Source organism: Canis aureus, chromosome 23 (assembly GCF_053574225.1).
Source record: "Canis aureus isolate CA01 chromosome 23, VMU_Caureus_v.1.0, whole genome shotgun sequence".
In the NCBI taxonomy this organism is placed as follows: domain Eukaryota; kingdom Metazoa; phylum Chordata; class Mammalia; order Carnivora; family Canidae; genus Canis; species Canis aureus.
This window is the reverse complement of record NC_135633.1, coordinates 49998296-50025967: the sequence shown is the minus strand read 5'-3', so window position 1 is coordinate 50025967 and position 27672 is coordinate 49998296. Positions and strand designations below refer to the sequence as shown.

The 27672-nt window shown below is 32.1% G+C and overlaps 1 protein-coding gene and 1 long non-coding RNA gene across 5 annotated transcripts in view; one reads left to right on the top strand and one right to left on the bottom strand.

Annotated features, from left to right (window-relative positions):
- Positions 1-27672, bottom strand: part of CNTN5 (contactin 5) — a 1290695-nt gene that overhangs the window by 510388 nt on the left and 752635 nt on the right. The window lies entirely within an intron of this gene.
- Positions 66-14187, top strand: LOC144295519 (uncharacterized). Its single transcript, XR_013362647.1, has 5 exons — positions 66-425; positions 657-768; positions 1364-1397; positions 11299-11477; positions 13580-14187. It is a non-coding gene; the product is annotated as an uncharacterized LOC144295519 (long non-coding RNA).

Here is a 27672-nt window from a genome sequence, read left to right as displayed (position 1 = left end):
CTAGGAGGTGAAGAGAACCTTCCGAGCTCTGCAAGAGTCTAGAACCCCTCCGTTGCCAATTCCATTGTATTAGACATATAGACCGTGGCCTTAGCCTGTGACCTACAATAGTCTCTTGGTCTGAGTGTAAATAACCATCAATTCAGTGAAGTCTCCTTCTCTTGGGGGCATTTCTAACTCTTCTACCTGGTGCCCTCCTAGCTGTTCCACCTCCTTTTCTGAGATCTCTAATTTCTCCAGTCTTCAGCCCACAGTTCTGGGGATCCTCAGCTCTGGAAACTAGATACACTTCTATAAATAAATGGGAAAATGAGGTTTACATCCTAAGACTTTGCTTAACCTCCAACTTTGGGGGAAGGAATTGGTTTAACACACACAGGGTGAGGGTGAAAAATACTGCATCACCTTCCTCAGTTTAAATTTAGGTATTTGCATTTCTGTCCTTCACATCTTATTGTTTACCTCTTTCTCAGATCTCAACCTCTTCAAGATTTACAAACTACGGATTTAATACCCTTTCACCACCCTACAGTCCTCTTGCTCCTCAACCACCTCCCACCTCCCTATCCAGTTTAGAGTTTACAGTTCGTTACTTTAGTTCCTTCCTTCACTGTACCTTCACTCACACTGACCCTTACCTTCTCTCATTTTCACAGACTAAACTCTCTGTTTACTTCAAATCCACCATCAACATGCTGTGTTCATGAGTGCAGCCGGAAGAGGCACAAAGTCATGCCTAAAGGTCACGGTTCATGATATTAATTACGAGTGAGTTTTTCAATTTCCCAGCAATACTACCACATTTCCCTAGTCTGTTTAATATTCCATCCCACTGGATGGAATAATTTACATCTTATCCTTTGTCCCCTAGCTCCGCACCTTCTTGGCCTTTCTAATTATCGTGTTCATATTTAATTGAGAAAATACAAACAATCATAAGAGTAGGTCCCTCACATGCACTCCCACCTGTATTACATTCATATATTCTACCTTGCTTTTACTGAGTTGCTGTGAATAAATTGTCTGTGCATATATTAAAAGCCAACTCCTTTACTTGTGTGCACTGACTTTCATTCTATCCCATTTTGATGGCTCAAGGATGTCTTTCTAGAAAACTCCCTCTGTCTCTCCTTCAGCACCAATTTTTGTGTCCCTATTCAATTATTCCCATAACTATAAAAAAATTGACCTAACCTTCTAAAAAATTTAAACTTACCACTCCTTCCACTGATTTTCCCTTCTAGCCAGACATTTTGAAGAGAGCTGTCAGTGGTCACTGTTCATTTCCTCTCTTGCCATTCTCCCTTAAGCCTATTGCCAGCAGTCTTCCTTATAATACTCTGCAATAATGACTCTCTTCCAGGTGAACAATGACCAGGCCATTGCTAAATTTAAAGGTAGGTTTTCACCTATGAGCGGCATTCAATGTGATTAACCATTCTTTTTATTCAAGCATTTTCCTCATGTGATTCCAGTATACTACAATTTCATGTTTTTATTCCTATTTCACTAGCTACTCCTTATCTCTTTTGCTAGTTCTTTTTTGTCTTTTCAGCTTCTAAATATTGATGTATTCTAGAAAAAAAATATATTATCCATTTAAACTGACTCGTGATGGCAACAGTTTTTTTTTTTAAGTTTCTTTACCTTTCCTTTTAATTTTCCTTTCAAGAAACTCTAGGTTTCTCTCTCTCTCTCACTCTCTTTTCTCCTTTTTCTTCATTATATGCATCATAGTTCTTAGTTTTATAAATTTTTAGAATAATTTTGTTTATTTAGTGTTCCTCTCTTAATACCTCACCATTTTGTAATCCTCTACCAATACTCCCAGACTAAATTCCATGAAGCCAGGAACCATCTATGGTTAACTCACAACTATATTCGTGATCTTATTCATAAACATTGACTCCATCCCAGACAAATTCCACCTTGTTCTGGTCTCAGTTACTTGGACCCAGCTTCAAGTCTTTGATATTCCAGTGCTCTTTCTTATGCTAATTATAACTTCTACTTGCAGTCAACAGCTCTTTACTCTCTGTGCTTCTGCCTCAGCTCCTAAACATTTCTTGACCTCTGTCAATGAAAGGCATCTTCTGAGATAATTTGGTAAATCTTATTCAGGATTCAGAACCAGTTTTTAGTCATCACTTCAAGAACTGTCATTTAAGAAGTAGGATCATAAAAAAAGAGAAGAAAGGGAGAAATAAGAGCATAGGTCGGGCCTCAGATTTTAAAAGGGTTCAGTGAAATGTAAACACTAAGTGACACTCTATGGGGCTCTAAGCTGGCTTCCTACTACACAGAAGCCCTTAGTGTCTTTCAGCTAACTTAAACATACACCTCATTTTCTCCCTAATTCTCTCCTTTCTCATTCAACATTCATTGATTTTTTTCAACAACTCTTCATTGAAATTCTACCATGTGCTAGGGACTGGGGATACAGATGTGAGTAAATACGAGCATTAGTAGAGGATTATAAATTGGTAAAATATTAGCAAAGGAACATTAAATAAAATTATTCTAAAACTATATAAAATAAGTTATTATATATAATTATATATAATAAATATATAATGAAAAAAGGAAAAAAAAAAGAAAAGAAAAAACAGAGTGCTTTGAGGGGATTCCTGACAACATCTATCTTTCTTACTTTTGCCATCATGACTCAGGTCCTGGCAATGAAATATTTTCTCTTGGCTCTGGTGTGTACATCTTCCTCCTACATCTTGGCCACTCATTTAATTGACTGAGAATTTTGGATAAGAGCAGCTTTGTCAGTAAACCTGTTTGCAAAATAGACTCCAAAGTTAGATTGAGTGTATTTAAATCTGTACTCAACCTCAGAGTAGATCTGTGGCTTTGAACAAAATATGAATCACTCTATGCCTCAGATTCCTTGCCTTTAGAATGGATTCCTTGTCATTTGCCTTGTAGGTTGTTGTAGTGATCAAATAAAGTAGTACACACAAAGCAGTTAGAAATTTGCCTGGTTCATAGTAAAGACTCAATAAATGATAACTATATTATTTTTATTATCTGCACTTATTACCTCCGGTGGTCATAATTGAATATATTCGGCTTATGCCTTCCAGATTTGATTGGGATATAAATGCCAAATTTTAATATTCATTTTACTTTGTGGAATTTAAAGAGAGGCAAATGGAAGAGGGATAATTACGATTTTATTTTCCAGACAGATGTATTCCCATGAGTAAATTCTTAAGAAAGAAATTTTAGCCACTAATAGGAATTATGAATCTATAGAAAATTTGTTGTCTATATATTGTTGTATTTCTACCGACTAACACAAGACCTATGCATCTTGTCTCCATCTTCCTGTCCAGGGTTTGGAAGGAAAAGTGACTCATAATTCTTTGTTAGAGAAATCTTCATTACTTGCTCAAACTTTTAATGAATATTTATGCTGAAGATGTCAGCAGTATCTAGTTATACATTAATCATTTTTCCTTCTATTTTTTCACTGTTCATAGATCAGACCTTAGGGAATATGCATTACAGTTATTTCTAAAGTGGTCTGGAGATCTGGTTATAGAACTCAATTAACCCGGTACTCTCACACCATGAAATTCCAGCTGGAAGTTGGGTAGGAGTAAATATTAATGCCTTCATTAAATATTTCCTAATCAAATGACCCTGGGACCACTGAACCTATATTATTTAATAAAATTGTAGTCTATTAAGTCAGAACGACATTGCCACCACTTGCAGTCTTGGAATTAATAGCATTGTTTCCCTATTACCTAAAAGTCACGTTATAGATATTATTGCCATTGAATGTAAATAATATTCATGAGATAATGGATTAGAATTGGTAAAACTAGAATTTTTATGACAATGTTTATGAATAAGTAGGATAAAAAATGTCAATATGAGAAAGGATACATTTAAAATGTAGAATCCCCCCCCCCAAAAAAAATAAAATAAAATGTAGAATCCCTTAGTATATTTGAAATTTCCTGAGTTTTCTGATACCAAGTCAACTTCAGAATTGTATCTCTGTCCTCACGTGTGAAAAACATGTTTATAATGAACTTTAAAGCTCTTAAAATATTGATGATAAATTAGAATATCACTATTGTATTCTGTATTTAAATCCATTCCTGTCATTTCCCCACACAATGGCATTAATATTTACAGCCAAATAAGTCTAAGCCATACCAAAAATTCATGAAATGACAAGTTTTTGAAGAAATCGTTTCTTTCCAATAGTTCATTTGATTTTAGACATTTATTTAAGATCATATAATAATAAGTAAATAAACTTTGAATCAAATGATATGTGATGCTCTGAAGAATATAAAGCTTAATCATGCATCAGTGGAGAAAATAGTGACACCATATATTGATGTCCCAATGTCCAGAAAAGACAGGAATCATACAATATCCAAGCCTGCAGTGTGACTTAATTTGGCATCAAAGTCAGCATAAAGAAATTTGATATCTGACCATTTTCAGGGTAATTGCTAAGGCCATCCTCTCCCGGGTTAAGAATTAGCATTTACTGTGCAACTTTAGCCTGCTACTGTCTGATGAAGCTTGCAAGGATGGATGTAACACCTCAGTGAAGCCAGTCATGTGAAGCATATTTAGAAATGGTTAATAATTTATAAATGATGTGCTTCATTTAAATTTGGTAGTGTGCACCTATGGCAGAGGAGAGTTTGGGACAGCCCGAGTCAGATTTACTCTATGTCACAGCTCAGCACTTTCTTCAAGGACTGTATTATGTGTAAACTTTATAGTGTTTTAGTTGGAGAAGTGAGAAAAGATATTCAGGAGATTAAATTCATCATTTTCAAAATGCCAAAGTCAGTCATCTAAACTGTAGTACTTATAAGGAAAAAAAAATAACAGCATTGCATTTCTAGTGTTCTTTGTATAAGGTTGAAAAATAGACATAGAGTAAAAAGAAACATAGCTCTAAATTATTTCTACCACTCCTATTAAGATACAGTATTTATATTTGAAGTCATAATGATTTAATATTTGGAAAACTTTATCTTTTCTCAATCATAGATACTTAGTTGTATGCATACATAGACCATGAAAGTTTCTACATCTTAGTCTGGATATTATATATGCTTCTATTGAATGAGAAGAGACAGATCTCACAATTTTTTCTGATTTGTGTGCTCTTTACTATTGTTGCAAGTTAAAATAATCTATAATACTTAGATATTATCTCTTTAAACTATCAAAAACCTAAAATGCAACTGCATTAAATTTATATTTCCTTCATAATATGCCTGTTGTTTTCTAATCACTGAGGAAATTAGTAAGGGCAGGAGCTAGTTGTGAAATATAACCAAATTAATTTAGTGATTAAAGAATTCCCTCTTGTTTTGGATAATTTAAGTTTTCAGTGAAGTTTTAAGTCTGCAATGATCATATTAGCTTTTATCTTCTTAGTCTCTGTGCGTTTAAGACAGATTAGATAGTATTTGATAATAAATCAAATAAAGTTAACATTATTTAGCAATAAAGCTTTTGATTAAAAATAATTAAATAAAATGCATTCCCTCTCCCCCCAATTATAGGAAATATTTTTTGGGAAAGTTATGTTTTCCTTATATGTAGATAAAAAGCAGATTTTTTTTCATTATGCTCAGTGCTTCCAGTACTGTAGTGTCTATACTAGAATCTATAAATCTGTAGAATGTAGACGTGCTCAGGCAATTGTGAATTTAGAAATGAAATTCAAGATGGCCAGTTGCATTAATGAAATTTTAGATATCTAAGAATTATCTTGATGTGTGTGGGCTACATAGACATACATAAAAGAATACAGGATTTAACATTCATTCAATATACAGAAAATGATCAATTATTATGTATCCCAAATGGAAAGTTAACCAAGGAAACACAAAAAAGGAATAAAATAAAAATTTTTTGCCTTAAAACATACTTAGAAACTAAGAAAAGAATAATGTTAACTTCAGGGAAATCACTTTATAGTCATAGAATTTGAGGAGAGCTCAATCTGATACTGGTAGCCTCTCAAATAAAGATATATAGTGACAGTTTTAAAGAAATGATCTTCACTGCCTTTAGCATTTTTTTCAAATAGGGGATATGTGAGAAGTTATTTTCATACTTGCATAGGTAAGAGGGTACAATGCCGCCACCCTCACCCCACCCCCATTAAGAAAATAAGTGTTTCTCTCAGGCCTAATGGAATCCTCACTCCACATGGGCAGTATCTTAGGCAGATGTGTGTCTATAAGGAAGGTGGTAGGTTCCAAGCAACCTGGCACCTTCTCGCTTGGGTGGGTGTATTGGCTCTTGCTTTGTGTGGCTGCTCTCAGCAAGTCAATTTCTGTATATTTCACCATTAAAGAAATCTCTACACTCATTTTCTTTAGCTGTTGGTTGTTCCAGTAGTCACGTCTCTTTGGGATGACCAGGCCACAGACCACACTATTCAAAGAGAGTATGAAGTAGGAGCATAATGTAATTATTGTACATTCTAACTTGCTGGGGAACATCTAGAAAGAAACGATTGAGAGCAATCAAATAGAACATAACATTGGACATGAAATTTGAATTGAGCTTTGTTCATATTTCAGAAACGAAAAATAAACATTTAAAATGTGTTTATGACTTTTTATTTTGCTACTTTAGCACATAAAGTTGCTTAAGAATTAGTTCAATGAGTGTTAGTTTTTGTAGTCCTCAAATGACAAAGTTTTCTTCAAATGGCAACTTTTCTTCAAAGGCAGTCCTATGACTTTGACCTTACTAACTAGATGCTAGCGAGGCACATACTAGAAAAAATCAGAAACTATGCAACTAAGCAATTTCTTCAAAGAAGATATCAAAAATAATTTTTTCAATGACATTTTAGCAAAGTTAGGTGATTTCTCATTTAACAGAAGAAATACCTGCAAATAATTTAAATTTTCTCAGCTACTGTGATTGTAGTATTCTAGCCTAAACTGACAGCTAATTTGGCCCAGTTAGTTAGTTAAATAAAGATAAAGACATCAAGCAGGCTAAAATGTTGCATCCTGATTTAGAATGTCATTCTCACCCTCAGGGCCTCCACATCTGCCTCATCTGTAGTACTTAATATCTAACAAACTCAATTTCCAGAAAGCAACTCCCAACTGTGAAAGTGTTATTTCTCAGACACTTACAGATCACAAATTCTAGATTCCAACTCAAAGACTTACTTATGTATGAATTAAGTTTCAAGGGAATAGACATCTGGTACTTTGCTAAATCTGTGGGAGTGTTTTAGCTCAGCTGCCTTTTATTCATGTTGTTCTTTTCTTCAGAGTCAGAGAGATCCTTCTCTTAATCTTTTCCCTTATGAAGTAAAAGATGGGGTTCAGATTCAAAAGGAATTGTGATACCTTAAATTTCCCATAAATTCTAAACCTTCTGATTATAAAACTAATATATCCTCACATTAGAATCAAAATAATCTCTAGACTTAAAATCCAGAGATAGCACCTTTGTAAAACAATCTCTGATATTTTCTATTTCATATGTAGACAGATATATCAACAGAGACATATGTAGATTTAGTTTGTTTTGTTTGAAGGAAACTGGAACAGGTTTATAGATGCAATTTTCTCATTTTTATTTAATATTATGTTGTGATTATTTAATCCTTTCCCAAATGTTATTCAAATATATTTTATTGGCTACATAACATTCCAGTGATGTGTTTTGTAATTTATTTAACCATGTTCATGTGATCAGATCAATTTTTATGTTTTATATGATGATGCAGGAGTATCCTTGTACATAAATTTTTGTATTTATAGCTAATAATTCCCTTCAATGAGCATCATAGAGGTGGAATTTCTAAATCTGAAAGTAGCTTTCGATAATTTTTTTCTAAGAATTTTGATTTAATTATACTCTTGTTAGCATCATAAGGGATCAATAATTTTTTAACATTTCATCATGACATATTGTATACCATTTTATTAGATGGTTGCTAATGTGAATTATCCTAAAAGTATAGCAAAACCCTAATTCATCATTGCTTAGGTTTGCATTTTGATTATTAGTCAGATACATTTTCTATATACATATTTCCTCATTGAATTACATGTAAAATAGCTTTTCTTTTTTTTCCCTATTCAATTGTGATTTCTGTTCCTTGGTTCTTAAAATAATTTGGTATGACCATTAATGATTGTATTTCCTGCAATGCTGATTTTAATTTGATGATAATATACTATAGAAAGAAGATTTACGTTTTTATGTAGGTAAATTTATTGATCATTTTCTTTCTTATTTATTTCCATTGATTTTTGAACTTCTTTTTTTTTAATAATTAATTTATTTTTTATTGGTGTTCAATTTGCCAACATACAGAATAACACCCAGTGCTCGTCCCGTCAAGTGCCCCCCTCTGTGCCCGTCACCCATTCACCCCCACCCCCGCCCTCCTCCCCTTCCACCACCCCTAGTTCGTTTCCCAGAGTTAGGAGTTTAAATAGTATTCAAAAAATTTTCCCTTCCTCTGAAAAAATAATAAATAAAATTTACATCAATAAGAGTAATATGACTTTCCATTTAAATTAGCATTTGAAAGTGGCAACAGAGAAAAATAGATATATGTATTACTTTAGGTTCAATATGACTAATATTTCTAAATCTAGAATCTTAAAGTAATTATAAGTAAATTAAAAAATAGAAGTTCATTGGATAAAGAAGATGTGGTTTATTATGTATCCAATGAACTTCTTTTTTTTAATGTATCCAATGAACTTCTTTTTTTAATGTATCCAATGAACTTTTTTTTAATGTATCCAATGAACCTTTTTTAAAATAGAAGTTCATTGGATAAAGAAGATGTGGTTTATTATGTATCCAATGAACTTCTTTTTTTTAATGTATCCAATGAACTTCTTTTTTTAATGTATCCAATGAACTTTTTTTTAATGTATCCAATGAACCTTTTTTTTAAATTTACTTATAATTACTTTAAGATTCTAGATTTAGAAATATTAGTCATATTCAACCTAAAACAATACATATATCTATTTTTCTCTGTTGCCACTTTCAAATGCTAATTTAAATGGAAAGTCATATTACTCTTATTGATGTAAATTTTATTTATTATTTTTTCAGAGGAAGGGAAAATTTTTTGAATACTATTTAAAATTCAAAATATTCTTAGAATATCTAAAAGGTTCTTAGGTGCAAAATTGCCTAAGGTTTAGAGAATGATTAGCTATGGAAGGGAGAAAGTCGGTAAATATTTAATCTAAATTAATAAAAAATGCATGTAAGCCAAACCCACAGACCAGTAAATGCTACTAAACTTCTGCTAAAAAGAGCCTTTTAAGACTAATGTGGCTCCATTTGTTCAATGGTAAAGGCAGATCTGCTTTATAAAACAATGCTTGGGAATCTGTATTGTTAGTGACATCATAGGTTGTCAAAATATTTCTTTTGTAAATTTTATTTGAGATTGTCAGTAAGCCCATTTAACATCTTATTGCTGAACACACTTTATTGTGGCTTCAAGTTTTAATTTCATGACAATGCAAAAAATTCTGACTTTTTAGGTAACATTTTTCTTCCTTTTTTTAAATGACAGTTGGTCAGCGGCTAAGGCTTAATGACATTTATCAGCTGCCTAATTAAAATGTAGACACTTTTATAATAATTGCAAATGTGACCTTCATTTGTGTATTTTTGCTATCTAGCACGTTCAGCCAAATGTCAGAAAGAACCCAAATCCATTCCTTCCCATAATGTTTAATTATATCATATTGAGAGTGTTCATTTTTCAGTTACTCTGATTTATGAAATCACACTACTTCCCTGGAGAGTGGGTAGCTGTACTTCCAATATCCTAATGAGCAGTGATTGTAAGCCTGTGTCTACAAGCTGCCAAAACAAGTAGCCAAAAAATGAAAATCCATTCAATTAACAAGTTGGTTTGTCTTCATGATGCCAAACAATAGCTATGATTTGTTTTTCTCTGTACAACTAAGGGATTCACAGACTTGTGATAGATTGTTTCAGCTTTCTGATCTTTCCTGGTATCTTCAGGTCTTTACATCAGATTGCCAGGGTGAAATCACCTCTTGGATTTTCCAACAGGTAAAATTTGTAGCCTCCCATTACTTTCCAAGTTCTACCTTCACCATACCCAGAAGCACTGGCCTAGTTAACTCTGTCTTCTAAATTCTCTCCAGATCCTTCCAGCTCATGATCCACAATTTCAAGAAAGTAATATTTATAGCATAGAAATCTGATTATGGTGGATGTCCGCCCAAAATACTTCAATCACTCCTTTCAAACTTTATGGTCAAACAAACTTTTCTTTTGAGGGACAAGGCCATTCTTACCTATTTGTATGAATTTAATGTCTTCTTCCTATCTTTTTTTCTCTAAATTTTAAGCAATTAATAATGAATAGTGACAGTTTCTCAATTCGATCAGTCCATGTTTCCTTTTCAGCCTTTCAGTTCTTACTATTTCCCTAATCTTGTTATGTGTTAACTAGAAAGCAGTGAATATTTTATGAAAATGTAATGTGGGGGGTGTTCCATTTATATATAAGTAATCACTTCTATTAATAGAACTAAAGATTTATAAACCATTTAATCTTAATTTATAAAAATTCCAATTCAAAGACATAAATCAAACATTTAATATATAAATTTATTTTTATTATGATTTTTAAAATATATTAAATAATCTTCCATTAGGAGATTTTATCTATATTAGATAACCATTGTAGTGTTGATGTAAAGAACTTTATTCTCTTAAAAAAAAAACTTTGGGTATAGTTTTACAAAGTAAACATAAAATTAAATCTATCAAAGTATCAAAATGTGTACTTTGTTAGGAGTTTATTGTCACCTTGAAAATATAAGTGTCTTAATGTAATGTAAATGTTTGGATGAAGCATTGAACTGGGAGAATTGCTTTGGTAGGTTTGAATTTGGAGTTTAAAATGCGTTTTTAGGAATACCTGGGTGACTCAGCTGTTGAGCATGTGCCTCAGCCCAGGTCGTGATCCTGTAGTCCTGGGATCAAGTCCTACATCAGGCTCCCTGCATGGAGCCTGCTTCTCCCTCTGCCTATGTCTCTGCCTCTCCCTGTGTGTCTCTCATGAATAAATAAATAAAATCATTTAAAAATATAAAATGCATTTTTAAAGAGCAGTATAGTTTGGGGGCATTTCTGGTTATTTTTTTTTAGTCAAATGTTTTCTCTTGTTTACTATTATGAAATTTTTGTAGTGAAATATAAAGATTTCAAATCCCAGCTAAGAGTTTACTCAGTTTCTCATTTGATCAGGAAACATGCTACAGTGTAATTGAGAAACTCTCATGATCGGACCTAGTAGGTGGAAGACAATAGATTAAAAAAATAACAATTCAAAAAATATTTGATATTTCAAATTCTGAAAAAAATACAACATGAAGTAAAATGATAAGAACTTTGTCAAATCTGGAAGTTTTTGGAAACAAAGGAAGGTAAGTATTGATTATCTAATTGCCCATTATTTCATACTTTATTGACAGTCCGTTTTTCAGTGTGCTATATTTTTGATTTACACTACTGCATCAAAAATTTTTCTTAATGACTTAATTTCCAACTCCCCAAAGCTGTTTTCCTGAAGTTTAAATCCTAACTGTCATTCATTACCTGCCTGACATTGTGTAAATTACTGAATCTAATCCTCTGTTAAATCAGGATAATATTAATGACTTCACAATGGCTACTCTGAAGATTGAGATATGTATGAATTGTCAAGAACATTGTACAAAATAGGAAATCTACAAGTTATTTCATAAGCATTATTTTTACTTCCTTACAAACAGGAAGTTACAAATTGTATCATGATAATTATTCTTCCTATTGTTATTAAACCCAATAGTACTATAACAGCTTGGAATTAAAATCAAAGTGATATGCATCTACAGTTTTTTCAAAGAAATGTGGAATTATTTTTGATATTTTTGCTCCTATATTTTTGCTTTCTTAGGATGATATAGTCTCAGGTTAACTAGCTTTATTTCAGGGAGATGTTAGATTTTATATCATAATGTTAAAGAGAAGGTTCAGGAAGAAAACATTAAGTCACTAGATTGGGGAGGGGCAGGCTTTACATTGAATCTTTTGGTCAATAAGTGACCTAATATTTATATCATTCAAAGATCTCCAGTGATAAATCTGAAATGGAGTTCCCTTAATAAAACTGTTCCCCCACCTGAAAGAATAGGTTTTTTAGAACTGAAAGATAAAAAAAATACACATGCCAGAATTGAAATTATTTTCTGTCCCTATTGAGGAGAAATTTAATCTGGCCAAGAAGTGGTTGAATAAAATTTTTAATAACTGTGTTTTGTAGTGATAGTTATTATATGCATTTTCTCATAGGAGTCCTTAGCAGAATCTGCATAAATGGTAGACTTCTCATGTACTACAGTAATGTAAAAAGTTGAATTATTCCCCCACAGGGTTTACTATGATGCCTTGTATATGGTCAGTATTGCATAAGTATTGTTGAATAGAAAACCTAAAAGTTAAAAGAATGATATTTTCTATAATTTCTCATTACAAAAGGGAATAATATAAATAATAATCTGCTATGAGTTATACAATAAATTAAAGAAATATTCCTACAGCTGTACCAGAATTTATATATCCAAGCAAGTCACATCTTTTAAAGTGTTCACTTCTCTTAATATTACTGGCTTTTATTGCCAGAAACAGTTTTTAAACATCTATTTTGAAATGGCCTCCATAGCCTTATGAATTTATGTCTATGCATTATTAAAAGAAGCTTTATTTATGATAATAAAATGCAATGAAACTAGATGGATAGAGATTATTCATTAAAGAAGAAATTCAAAGAGAAATATACTGAGGTTAGGAGAACTGAAAATAAATTATACCAGGGGAAACTATATAAACCTTCTATATCATAGAGCTGTAGAAAGACAGCCTGGAGGAACTGGAAAAGAGACCCTGGGAGAGAAAACAAGACAGAGTTAAGGAAGATTCTGATCATGGAAGTGAGAGGAACTGGGAACACAGAAGGAGTTTAACCAATTTAAGATACTGGTAAAGGCTGTATAATTTAGACACCCATACCTCACTGCCCCAGCATTATAATCAAGAAATCATATTAGTATGAAGTAAATAGTACTTGGAATAGGATCTGCATATGGTCTAGTTACCTCCACATTATGGCCAAAGATTGGGGAGAAATTCCTTTGAATTCAAGCCTTATAGGATGAGGTCATGAGTGAGAATTTGAGTTAAATATTAAAGGCTTAAATAAGTATGGCACATATCTGATCTGTTGTTGGCTTTTTGTTGTTGTTGTTTTGTTTTATTTTGTTTCTTGGCTCTGGTCAAAGTTAGTGGGAGACAAATCATGTATTTGTATTTCTGCACTATCTTGACTTATACTTGGTAATGTATTTTTCTTCTTCATAAGAAAGTGGAATTGCAAATTATTGTAAAGCATGTCATTTTTTTTTTTTCCTTTAGCTTGGTACTAATTAAAATTCCTGAATTAGAAGAGTTGACTCAATGCCATAATGTGGTCTTTCTTTTTTTTTTTCAGGTGCAAATTCAAAATTTTGTCTTAGATAAATGTCTTTGCCTGAAATAAGTGTCTCTTCCTGAGAAGATATTTTAGTTTATATAATGTGTTTAACTGTCAAATATTATTCAGGAATAAAATAGATTGTAAATTGCCTGAGGCCATCTCTTTTCACTGTCTTCAGGGCAAGATTTCACATAGATTTGGTGCTCAATAGCTATATCTTTTTAATGGGTATTTGCTTTAAGATATGTATCTAGGCATTGAAGTTAAAAAAATAGATGGCATTTAAAACTTGTAAAATAACTATTATTTCCATAAGTTTTTTGCATATTTGACATAATGCACCATTTGTTTTAAGATGTAATTGTAATATTTGTACCTTAATAAAAAGCTTTTTAAGAAGGAGAAATGAAAAAAATCTCCTCCCATACCAAGTGACACTATTGAAGTCAGCATCAGTCTTTATAAATATCTTCTTTAACCCCTTGTCATTATACAAGTCCTTAATACATGTATTTTGCACTGCCTTATATTATAGTGAATATATATACATGTTAACCCTCTCCTGTCCCCATTTGCATTATCCTGCAAGCACATTGACTTGGAGCACGAACGGAGCTCATAGACGGCACCCAGGAGATTCACAATAAACTTTCATGGGTTTCCACTAATCAGCATACTTTCAGCATTCAAGAACATGACATATCTATACACAACTGAAAATACTAAATACCTGTGTTAGTGTGTCCTTGGCTTATATAAAAACTTGTTGTATGGAAGTTTTGAATCACTATATTATACACATGTAACTAATATATTGTATGATATACAACTGATGAATTGTTGAACTCTACATCTGAAACTAATGGTGTACTAAATGTTGATTAATTGAATTTAAATAAAAAAAGAAAAAATATTATACTGCATGCTAACTAATGGAATTTAAGTAAAAACTTAACAAAACAAAATAAAACATAACCCTAATAAAAGCTACGCATGTGCCCTAGTTTCATCTCTCCTCAAATACATGTAATGCATAATATTTACAGAAGATTTTAGAAAGCTCTCAGGGTTCTCTCCCTGAAAGTTATGAATAGATCCAGGTTAAGAACTTGCATACAGAATGCTGGAAAACTTAGAAACAATCTGCATATTAATTGATAGGCAAATCAGTTTTTATTTTTTTTAAAATTTTTTTTTTATTTTTATTTATTTATGATAGGCACACAGTGAGAGAGAGAGAGGCAGAGACACAGGCAGAGGGAGAAGGAGGCTCCATGCCGGGAGCCCGACGTGGGATTCGATCCCGGGTCTCCAGGATCGCGCCCTGGGCCAAAGGCAGGCGTCAAACCGCTGCGCCACCCAGGGATCCCGCAAATCAGTTTTTAAATAACTTTCTTCTCAGAAAACATGTCTAAGGAAGAATATGTGCCTGTTAGCTTGGTAGTATTGTCAAATATGTTCACACATATATTTGAAATGTCATGGAATGATAGCAGTTTTTCATTTGCCTCTAAAAAACCCATATGAATATTGATTTTAAAAGGATAATGATTGTAGCCAGGGAAGAAATATAGAAAAATAATGAGACATAGAGTGAAGAACAATTATAAATGCACTTACAAAAGAAGAGAGACTGTGTTACATCAAATAAAAATCAGAGATTGTTTATTCCTTTAGGATGGTAATCAGGAAATTAAAATCAGTTCAAGAGTTTGCAACTTATGTTACTATATTTATTTTCCTACTAAAGATCTTTTTATTTTGCCATGTAAGACAAATTTGTCTACAAATGTCACTATAAGGTATAATGTTAAACTTGTATTTTTAGCAATTTGATTATATTTGATGATATTATATCCCTCACCCTCTGCCCCTCCCCCCCTGCACTCAGGCTCTCTCTATATAAAATAATAAAGAGATATTTTTTAAATAAAATAAAATAAAATATCTCTGCAAGGCTAGGGTGCTGGGTGGCTTAGTTAAGTGTCTGACTCCTGATTTTGGCTCAGGTCATGATCTCAGTGTTGTGAGATGGGGACCCACTTTGGGCTCTGTGGTCAGCAGGCAGTGGGTTTGAGATTCTTTCCTTCTCCCTCTGCCCCTTACCCCATGCTCTTCTAATTTCTCTTTCTTTAAAACAAATAAATAAATCTTTATAAAAATAAAATAAAATGTCTTTGCAATGCATTTTCTTTTTACCCAGCTAAATCCAACATTCTTCTCTAAGTCCAATTCTAATCATACTCACTTTAAATCTTTTATTATTAGTCACATTCATCTCCTGCCTTAAACTTCTTCAGCATTAAAAAATACAATTTCACACATCTGCTCATATGCCTACTAATATAGAAAGTGTTAATATATATTCTGTTGAGAGAAAAGGAGACTGCATATATAAAATATAATTAATCACTTTGAAAATGGAATCAAATATATAAATAAAATGACTTGAAGACAATGGTAAAAGAAAGTACTAGTAGTTTATCTGCAAGGAAAAGAAGAAATGTTTGACAAAATATTTTTAAGGATCATGGCAGTGCCTGTAATATCCGTGTCCAGACTCCTGTCTTCAACCAACACTCTGTCCCTTCTCACACATATATTTCAAGAAACCATGAGCAATTTAATTGTAAGGAGGATAAGGTTCATGTGCCATGAAAGCATGTTCCAGGATATAGTGAGGGGTCCTGATGATAAGGAAGAGTGACAGCTGAGGTGCCTGCTGTATCAACAGAGCAATAGAAAAAGGAGTTATGGTGGGTTGCATGGCCTCTGAGAGATTATACTTTGCTTTTATGGCCATGTGCAGGGATTTTGTTCTTGCCTGCATATTGATGTAATAAGATCTTCCTTTGTGAAGTAGACAAAGTTTACACATAGCTGTAAGATTTCTGATAAATTACTTATCCTTTCTATGCCTCAGTTTCATCATTCTTATGGTAGGAATTATAATGCTATTCTTTACAAGAATCTGAAGATATAATACATGTAAAGTACTTGAACCAGAAATAAATCTCCACTATTACCATAAGTATTCTAAAGCAAACTGGGAATTTACCTGGCTACTAGAAAGTTAACACTGAATCAGGTTTTGAAACACAGATTTTAAGTAAATATGGCCAAAGAATGATCACCAGTTTATTTGGCTCCACAAGGAGGAAAATTTGGAAGTCCTAATTTTGTATTCATGAAACAGTTTAGCTTACAACTATTCCAACTGAAATCAATCCAAAATTCTGTTTCGAACATCCAAATCAGTCTGAATGGAGAAAATGAATACCTTGCTCAGAGTGATACACTCAATCATTTCATTTCTTCTGTCGGCTTAAAGTCTACAGTTTAAAAAATACAAAAATAATTTATAAAAAAGCTTTTTTCTTAATGTCTGTATTTATATAGAATTATTCACTATTCAATATTAAAATAACTATGGATTAATGAAATGCTTAAAGAAGTTGGATTAGATGATTGGAAGGCAATGGATATTTTCTTTCTTTGTTTCTTTTTTTTTTGTCATGAAGCATGAAATGGTAGTTTTGCTTTGTTTTTTTTTTTGTTTTTTTTTTTTAAACACATTTATAGGGGAGCCTGAGAGCACAGCCTGTTAAGTGGCTAAGTCTTGTTTTTGGCCCTAGTGGTGATCTCAGGGTCATGAGACTGAGCCCTGCCTGAATCTGGCTCCACATTCAGTGTGGGAAGTCTGCTTAGGACTCTCTCTTCCTCTCTCTTTCTCTCCCCCTCCTCACCTCTGCTCTCTCTTTCTCTCTCAATTAAATACAGTCAACAAAACTCAAAGACAACCTACAGAATGGGAGAAGACATGTGCAAATGACCTATCAGATAAAGGGCTAGTTTCCAAGATCTATAAAGAACTTATTAAACTCAACAGAAACAAACAATCCAATCATGAAATGGGCAAAAGACATGAAGAGAAATCTCACAGAGGAAGACATAGACATGGCCAACATGCACATGAGAAAATGCTCTGCATCACTTGCCATCAGGGAAATACAAATCAAAACCACAATGAGATACCACCTCACACCAGTGAGAATGGGGAAAATTAACAAGGCAGGAAACCACAAATGTTGGAGGGGATGTGGAGAAAAGGGAACCCTCTTGCACTGTTGGTGGGAATGTGAACTGGTGCAGCCACTCTGGAAAACTGTGTGGAGGTTCCTCAAAGAGTTAAAAATAGACCTGCCCTACGACCCAGCAATTGCACTGTTGGGGATTTACCCCAAAGATACAGATGCAGTGAAACGCCGGGACACCTGCACCCCGATGTTTCTAGCAGCAATGTCCACAATAGCCAAACTGTGGAAGGAGCCTCAGTGTCCATCGAAAGATGAATGGATAAAGAAGATGTGGTTTTTGTATACAATGGAATATTCCTCAGCCATTAGAAATGACAAATACCCACCATTTGCTTCAACGTGGATGGAACTGGAGGGTATTATGCTGAGTGAAGTAAGTCAATCGGAGAAGGATAAACATTATATGTTCTCATATTGTGGGGAATATAAATAATAGTGAAAGGGAATATAAGAGAAGGGGGAAGAAATGTGTGGGAAATATCAGAAAGGGAGACAGAACGTAAAGACTGCTAACTCTGGGAAACGAACTAGGGATGGTAGAAGGGGAGGAGGGCGGGGGGTGGGAGTGAATGGGTGACGGGCACTGGGGGTTATTCTGTATGTTAGTAAATTGAACACCAATAAAAAAAATAAAATAAAATAAATAAATAAATAAATAAATAAATAAACTTTAAAACCATTTATAGTCTTTTCTGTTTATCTGGATATTGAGAAAAATGACATATCTGCCCATTCAGAATGTTTTGAGATTCAGCCAAAAGGAAGTAATAAAAATAATTTCCAAACCCTTTTATAAATTTATCAAACAGAGAAAACCATTCATATGAATTTCAATGATGTTCAAAAGTAGTGAAACTTTTATCATTTTAGTTGCTTTTGAACTCATCATTCTTCAACTCCATACCAAAGTAATAATACTAATAGTAATAAATCTAATTGTTTTTTAAAATTTTTTATCTGCCCTTGGAGAAGTTCTCAGGTCATGTAATAAAACAACAGGTTACTTTCTCAATTATGCTCTTAACCTGTCATGAACTTTAGTTTGGCTGCCTCTCTCTGACATATAATCACAGTAACTAGGGATATGAAGAGGAGACCAATTTATTTATATAGCATTCAACAGAGCTATTATTTTTCCCCACAATTAAATGAAGAAGGATAATAAGATCAAGCCATTCCAAGAGCACAGATATACAAATTTTTATCCATCTAATCCACTGTATAATAGTTTTTAAAAAGAATACCATGCTTAAAGAGACTCTATTAGACACTAAGAAATATATATTTTTTAAAAGTATACAGAATAATAAAATAGTTTAATTAAATCTTAATTAACTATTTTTTTAGAATAAGACAGTCGTAGACCTAATCATCGCTCAAATCATAGACTTAATCATTGCTCAAGTTGATCAGGATAATAATATTTCTTAGTGTTGAATAGACTCAACTAAAAAAAATCTAAAAACTTGTTTAATGCATTCACTCAAGACATATCCAAAGACTGTTCCTGAAAATTCATCACTGATAAAACTTCTCACCTTTGATTTCTTTTTTTTTTAAGATTTTAAAATCATGTCATATAGATGTGAGACGGTATAATTGACACTATTATTCTTACTCAATTTGAAATGTTTTGGCAGTAAAAACCAACTTTGCTACTCTTGATGTTTCCTCAGTATTTAAAGAAGAGGCATTTAAAGTTCTCAATTTAGAAACATACCCTTGGCAACCACACATTTGCAACTCTAATAGAACAAAACTGTCAAGAACATTTTGTGTGTGTGTTTTCTCTTGAGGATTAACAATTGTTTATTGAACTTGCAAAAAATTGCCATCAAGTCTCTAAGAAACAGTGTTCAGTACTAGAAAAATTCAGGGGCACACTATATATTCCAAATATGTCATTTTTGAAGCTGAGACCTTATTGTGGCATCATCTATTTCCTCAATTATGCATTTGTATATTCATAATTTATTTTGTTAGACTTAAACATTTAGTATTAAATTTCACGGCTATCGGCTAAAAAAAAAAAGCAAAAAACTGAATGAGAGAACAGAGGTTTTATGTCTGTGAAGAAGAGATACAGAACATTTCTAACCATGGGCAAAAATTTAAATATCCATGGGCAGTATGTAAATGTGCTATTTAAAGGACATGATGAACTTCAAAATATATTCTTGCCTTACTATAAACCTTACTTTTCTTGAATATAAAACTGTCAAAAAGCATAAATAGTACAGTGAATGCAACACTGTGGTAAAAATCTGCTCAATTTAACACTTTCAAAGTTGTAATAATAATCATCAAAACTTGGCTACCTGGGAAGTAGAAGGGTAGTTGTCCTGATGAAGAAGAACATTAAAAAAGTAAACAAAATGAAAAACTCAACATGATATTTTAGTTAGAAGTAAAAGAGAGACTCATTTCCAAAATAGAGTTCCTGAAGAAAGCAGAAAGTCTGTTTACACCTCATCATCATACTGGAGCTATCAAACAGCTGTGTTCAGTACCTGAGCTTTACTGGTCATTGGAAAAAGGTCAGAGAAGTTTTGCTACAAGTCTATCTAGTTAAAATAATATGATTACTATTTTTAGCAGCCAGTTTTTATTTTATTTTATTTTTTTATTGGTCATTGAGTTTTCTGTAAGATAACACATCCTTCCTTATACTCGAGGCATTTTCTGCATGTGTTGAAGGACTTCTCTCCAGTAGAGGGCACTGCTGTATATTTATCCAAGCCCCACTTGGCTCTCAAAACTTGAACAATAAAAGTTAGCAGAACAAAAGCTTTATTGAATATCATAACAAAGGAACTAGAGTCATAGAAGAAATAGGGGAGAGAGGAAGGGAAAAGACACTGAGAGTAATATTTTACTTCTAAAAAACAATATTACTATATATTTTAATCTCCGTATAAAATTGTATAGAAATCATTACTAGCCACTTTATTTTCTTTAAAAAAAATGACCTGAGAAAATGAAAACATATGTGACAACTACAAAGGAAAAATACATTCAGAGAGATTTTTAAAAATCTATTAAATGGCTTGTAAAAAGCAGATATTTGTTTTTAAACTTAATACTTTAAACCCTTAAATATTCGTATCTAATGAAGCTTTCCCTGACATTTCCGTGTCTCATAGGAAAGTTAGTTTCCTCTTCCTCTGTGCACCCACAGGATGCTTAGGTGTGGCTGCTTTTGCTCTTAACAGTTATGTGCATGCTCTGGGGCTCCAGTGAATGTGGCCGTTATGGGGTGAGAGACTTCGTTATTGGGCCGGTGCTTGGACAGAGCGTCTGCACAATAGGTATTGAATAAATAACCAGTGGTTAACAAAAATAAAAGATATTTTAAGAAAAGAGAACATTTTTACCTAGAACATAAAAGTATTGATAAAAATACAAGTTCTATGAAGATAATGACTGATAGAACCTTTGAATTTTCTCCAAATTAACCTTAGCATAGAGAGATATGTATGATTCATTATCAACACATACTCTGATAACTCTTGATTATTTTGTCTTTATTTAGTATTTAAAGGAATTGTTCCTTTCCTTCTTGACATTAAAAAAAGAGAATATGAAAAAAAAGGGCATCCCTCTAGTAAAATTAAGAATATTCCTTTAATGAACACTTCATTTCAAATACATTAATGCTGAATATTATTAATTACCATAATTCAAAGCAAAAATTCAATGTTCTACTTTTAGAATATACACATATATGATGTATATACATACATATTGACAGATCTGTTTATCTATGCCTATATGTATCAACATATATAATAGTTATGCATATGCCCAAAGGAAACTACTATTAAATATGAGTACATCAAATATGACAATTTAAAAAATTCTTAAAATTATTTTTAAGATAATTATTTTGTTTCTTTCTCTCAAGATTAAATCTGTGTTTTAAAGTTGTTTTTGTTGGATAAAAACTCTTCGGTAGATAAAACATTAATCACTTTATCACTATGTATGTTTATATTCCTTTAAATAGATTAGATACTAATCTTCATTTCCAAAATGACATGAAGAGTCATCCTGAATAGTCTGACAAATTATAATCCAACCTAGCCAGACCCAGGAAATCTGTATCTCAGAAGTTTTATATCATTCTCCATGACTTTTCATTGTTAAAAGATAATATATATATATATATATATATATATATATATATATATGAAAATGACATAACAAAAAAACGAGATATTTTACTTCCAAATGTCATTGGAAATAAGAAACTATGTTAGCAGAAAATACAAAATGTTATCATTCAAGGGCAAGTCTTTTTACAGCCAAGCATTATGCCAATGGCACAGTAAAACCACTCAGTGTGGCCATAATAACAATCAGTTTGGAATGACTTAGCTACAGAGCATCTGCAAAGATTTAGGAGATTGGTACAATTCCCTTCTGATGACTGTGCCAAAGCATAATCTATAGACATGATTTCAGGTCTATAGACATGATTCAAGCTAAAGTGAAACTTTCAAGTGATTGTAAAATATATCCCCCAAATAAAATTTCTTAAAAGTACAGCCAATCACCAAGAAATAGATACTTGGTTTATTGGTATTTTTAAAAATAAAGTTGTTGTTGTTTATTTTTATATAGAGGAACGTCCTCAAATAGAGATAAATGGCATTGCAAAAGACGTAGAGTTACAGGGAGGAGCGGAACAATGAACTAAATGCAGGGAGCAAGAGGACAGAAAAGATGATCACTTGCCTACCACAGGCTCCTTTTGGGTTAGTTAGGGAGAAAATTAAACCTTCATAGCTCTCATGGAGGAATACAAAGTATTCTGTTTCTAACTAATTTCTATAACATAGAATACATTTTTTCTCCTGAGAATTTGCTGAAGGTTTTGGCCAGGATCTTTTAACTCTAAAATTTCATGAAATATAGAAACCTTTAGAAACAAAGGGAGGAAAATCAGATTCAGTGCATTTTTAAGGGCAATCATATTTAGTTTTAGCACCAGAAAATAGCCTGAAGTTTTTCAAAATTAATCGTCTAAAGCTCCTTAAATACCTTGTTGTTTTTCCATCAATGCAATGAATGCCATGAATGATAATAACATAAAATTTGACTAATCAAAAACAATGAGGGAAAGTAGGAATAAAGGAAAGCATAGCAAGATAGATGGTAGAATTAATTATTTCATTAAATGTAAACAAATAAATCACTTGAACTAAGTCACAAAGTATGCAAGTCTAAATTTAAAAAAAAAAATTAAACAAAATGGACCAAACCCTACTACATCCTAATATCATACATAATTCTGAATACTGAATGTTTTTCTTTCCTGATCTCATGTTGTTCATTCCATCTTTATTCAGCATAGGGCAATGAAAACTGATACAAGTTGTAAGTGAAGAAGTAAAACTTTCATTATGCAGGTTTTAGGATTTATGGAAAATGTTAAACCATATAAAATAATTATTATAATTAATAAATAAATTTGGCAAGCTTGTCAAATACAATGCTAGTATATAATAAATTGTGCAGTTGAGATTCTTACACCTTATCACATGGGTACGTATATATGTATATATATATGCTGTTTATCAAAAGAAACTTTAAAACTGGTTTTTAGCATATGAAAAGATGCTAAAGTTTACTTATTAGACTAAGATGCCATTTCTTACCTATAAGATAGAAATAATTTAATAATTTAGCAACACAATGAAGTTGTGAGGAAATAGGTATTTTCATAAATTAATGTGAGGTTTTGAAATGATTAAACAATATAGAAGGAAATTTGGCAAAAGTCTAACAAAACATTTATCTTTTGACTGTGTAGACTTCCCTCTAGGAATTCATCCTAAGTACGTAACTCCATAAATCTGACAAAGAATCACACTAGTGTATTATTGCACTATTATCTATAAGAACAAATATTGGAAATGACCTAAATATAGGTTCATAGGAAATTCATTGAAGAGACTATGGTCCACCCATTTTTAGAGATTTATGCAATTGGAAAAAAAATTTTCTATGAACTAATATGGAGTTATTTCTAGGATGTAGTGTTAAGAGATAAAAGCAAGAAGAAAAAGTATATTTATGATATGCTGATTTTATAAGAGAAATAAAGAAAACACACAGATGCATCCATATTTTTTCCAAAAGAAAGACAAAATGGTAAATTATAATCTAATGAAAATTTGAGCCTAGAATATTCTGTTGTCTCAGAATTCAAGGAAATAATAAATTAATAGAGGAGACGAAAGGACAAAAGTGCCTGTGGAAGAGGCTTCCAATAACAATTTGACATAATTTAAGTATCAAAAAATATATTACAAGTAATGTATTACTTCATATTGAATAAAAATCCATGACTCTATTATATATATTTCTATATCTCTATAGATATATATAATATATGTATAACACATTTAAGAAAGAAAAATGCGTAAAAAGGAATGCACATCTCCTTTTACAGAGGAATGCTAGGGCATATATGTAGAAGGAAAAATAGAATTTGAAAATTAGAAAATTTTCACTTCATGTTTTCTAATGTAATAATTCATTAAAGCCAAGCTCACCAATGCATGCTAAAATTATTATGTAAAATTGTGGTGGATCAGTACATTCACACAATTTCAAGATGTCATTTCATACATCACTTATCAATTATACCTTTAGAATGGAGAAAATCTCATCTTATTCAAGTAATGCAAACCCACCAATCATAGAACAAACTGACATCATAAAGCCTTTCATATGATGAAATGGGAAGTATGCATCATTGTCCGTATAATGTCATGCATATTTAATATATTCAATAGGAAGCCATTATACAAACACAAATTGTAAAACACAAGGCAGTTTTCCTGGACTTTGTGAAAATGTAAATTCCATGAAAGATAAATCAAGGGGCATTATAGATGAATGGAGTTTCAAGAGATATGACACCAAATACACTACATAACCTTTGACTGAATCCTGGATTGGGACAATTGAAGATATTTGCATATGAATTGTATGTTAGGTAATAGAATTATACCGTTATTAAATATTTATGCATTATAATGTCCTTGATCTTAAGTGTCACATTAGCCACTTATTTTCAAATGGTTCAGAGAAAAGTATAGATGTATATATGCATGTATGTATGTATGTGTGTATATATGTTTATATTTATCTGCATAAGTAAATATAAATAAATTATAGATATAGAAATACAACAAATGTAGCAAAATGTTACTAACCAGTACATATAAATCAGAGGTTGACAAGCTTTTTCTCTAAAGGGCCAGATAGTAAATATTTTAGGCTTTGTTCCCATATAGTCTCTGCTACAGCTTCTCAAGACTATATCTGTAGTGCAAAAGCCATACACAACATATAAAAAATATGCATAGTTTTGTTCCAATAAAACTCAATTTTTAAAAACAGTTAACAACTTTAAATTGCCCCTGGAACTGTAGACTCCTGATCTAAGGGAGTTTTTATATTAGTGTTCATCCTTTTTGTAAGTTCAAAAATAATGAAAAAAAATAAAAATAGAAAAAACTATTCTGTTGAAACAAAATCATTGATTTGCTGTTATTTGTTATAAAGTGGAAATGCCAACAGTGTTTAATAAAAAGTCATGTAGATTTTAATTGCTATGATGCCATTGCCCTTCTCAGGAAGATAAAAATGGAAAGGCTAGTGACTATTTTGATTCAGGTCATTAGAAACAAATAAAAACATGATTATCCAGAGACTACAAGGACTTGTAAATATTAAACTGTGCATTCCCTGATCTTGTTTTTGTTTTGTTCGCTTATAAACTTAAAATAACAAGTAATGAATGGTAATAGAAAGAAGGCTTTCCAGAGAAATATAATTATTGAATTATAATTATTTGAATATCAAACTTGGACATGTACTAATTTAACCACTAAATTTTATAAAATACGTATGGTTTTAAAAAATAAATGTTATTACTTACATTGTATATGAATTTACTAATCTTCTAATACTTAACACCACAGTAAATACCGTATGGGCATTAGTTTTTCTTTCTGAAGACTTGCTTGAAATTAAGTTGCCTCTTTTTGCTTCCTGAAGGACATCTTGGTTGTTTCAAAGTTGTGTTGCTTAGGAACAAAGCTTCTGTACACATTCATAGACAAGCTTTTGTATGGATATACCTTTTCAATTCATTTGGGTAAATAGCATGGGTTACAATTGCTGGGTTGTATGGTAGGAACATGTTTAGTTTTGTGAGAAACTGCAAAACTATCTTCCAAAGTGACTGTATTTTGCGTTCCCACCAGCAATAAATTAGGTGCCCTGGTGCTTTATATCCCAGCCAGACTATGGTGTTTTAAGTGCTTTGGGTTTTTACCATTCTGAAAGTTGTATGGTGATATCTCATTTTTTGCTTTAATTTACCATGTTTTCATATACTTATTTGCCATCTTTTTGTCTTCTTCTTCTTTTTTTTTAAGATTTTACTTATTTATTCATGAAAGACACAGAGAGAGAGGCAGAGACACAGGCAGAGGGAGAAGCAGGCTCCATGCAGGGAACTGGATATGGGACTCCATCCGAGTCTCCAGGATCACGCCGTGGGCTGAAGGTGGGGCTAAACCATTGAGCCACCCGGGCTCCCCGTCATCTTTTTATTTTCTATGATGAGGTATCTTTCATGTCTTTTGCCCATTTTTAATTTTTTCCTTATTATTGAATATTAAGAGTTCTTTATGTATTTTGGATAACAGTCCTTTATCAAATATATTTTTGCAAATATTTTCTCTCAGTCTGTGAGCTGTCCTCTCATTCTATTTGCAGCATAGTTGCAAATATAGTTGCAGTTATAGTTGTATTATAGCTTCTGGTATGAGAATTAGAGATCCTGAGATAATTTTTCTAGAATATTTCTGAGCTGCCCTCCAACTTTTAACACCTTGTTTGTTTGTTTTTTAATGACATTTTGACATTACAGCTTATCACAAAGTGTAATAATACAAATAAAAGCCAGAAGCTCATAGACATATAATTCAATAGTCTCTTGAGTTTTTTTAAGATTTTGTTTTGTAGTATGAAAACCATAACATCTCTCTCTTTTATTAACACTTTACTAGATCCTAGCATGCAACTAACTATAGTGTAGAAAAGTTGTTTAACAGGAACAGTCTGCACTAAACGGTGTCAGAGTTTGTTTATTTTTCAGGTTGTCATTATTAAAATGTGAGGGACAAGAATACCATGAATAAAATCAAACTATCTTATTGAGTTTCTTTACTGTTTTTCTCAGTAAGGAAGTGTTGGCTCTCCTTGAGAACTGCAGAATGGGACTTTTAAAGATAACTTGTGAAATAGAGATCGGTAGAATGATTATATTCAACTGTTATTTTCTAAGTAAGATCTCTATCTACACTTTTTTATAGGTCCTTCTCAGTGTGTGATTGATGACCACATATATAGACACATCGATTTTGTATTATTTGCATGGATTAGCATTAGCCTTTTCACTGGCAATTTTTCTATTATTTTCCTACCAATACAAATACCAAAGGCTATTAAAGTAAGAAGAAGCTTAAGGAAAAATAGATTGCATCTTGTCACAAATCGAAGCACAATGACTGAGCTGAAGATATTTCTGTCTTCTAAGATTTGAGTTGTTCCACTAAATAAACACAAAAAGAATGGTCTGTTCACCAGACTTGCTGTGGTTAAAACTTTTGAACATTTACACAGCAGCTTAGGTAAATTTCAGCATTGTCACCCATTGTTAGGGTATTTAAACTTTATAGTTTTTCAGATCTTATAGAAGTATTTTCATTAACTCCTTCAAACATACTCATTTTACATAAGAAAGAAATGATGCTCAAATTGCCAATGATAATGTATGATTTTTTCTGATGAAGATATGTTTGGAGTTATTTAAGCTATGCATTATGCAAAAAGGAGAAATAATAACTAGTAATTTAAAATTTAATGTGGCTGAAATTAAAATAGAAAGAAATAGAGGTTTTGTTTTTGTTTTGTTTTGTTTTTTTC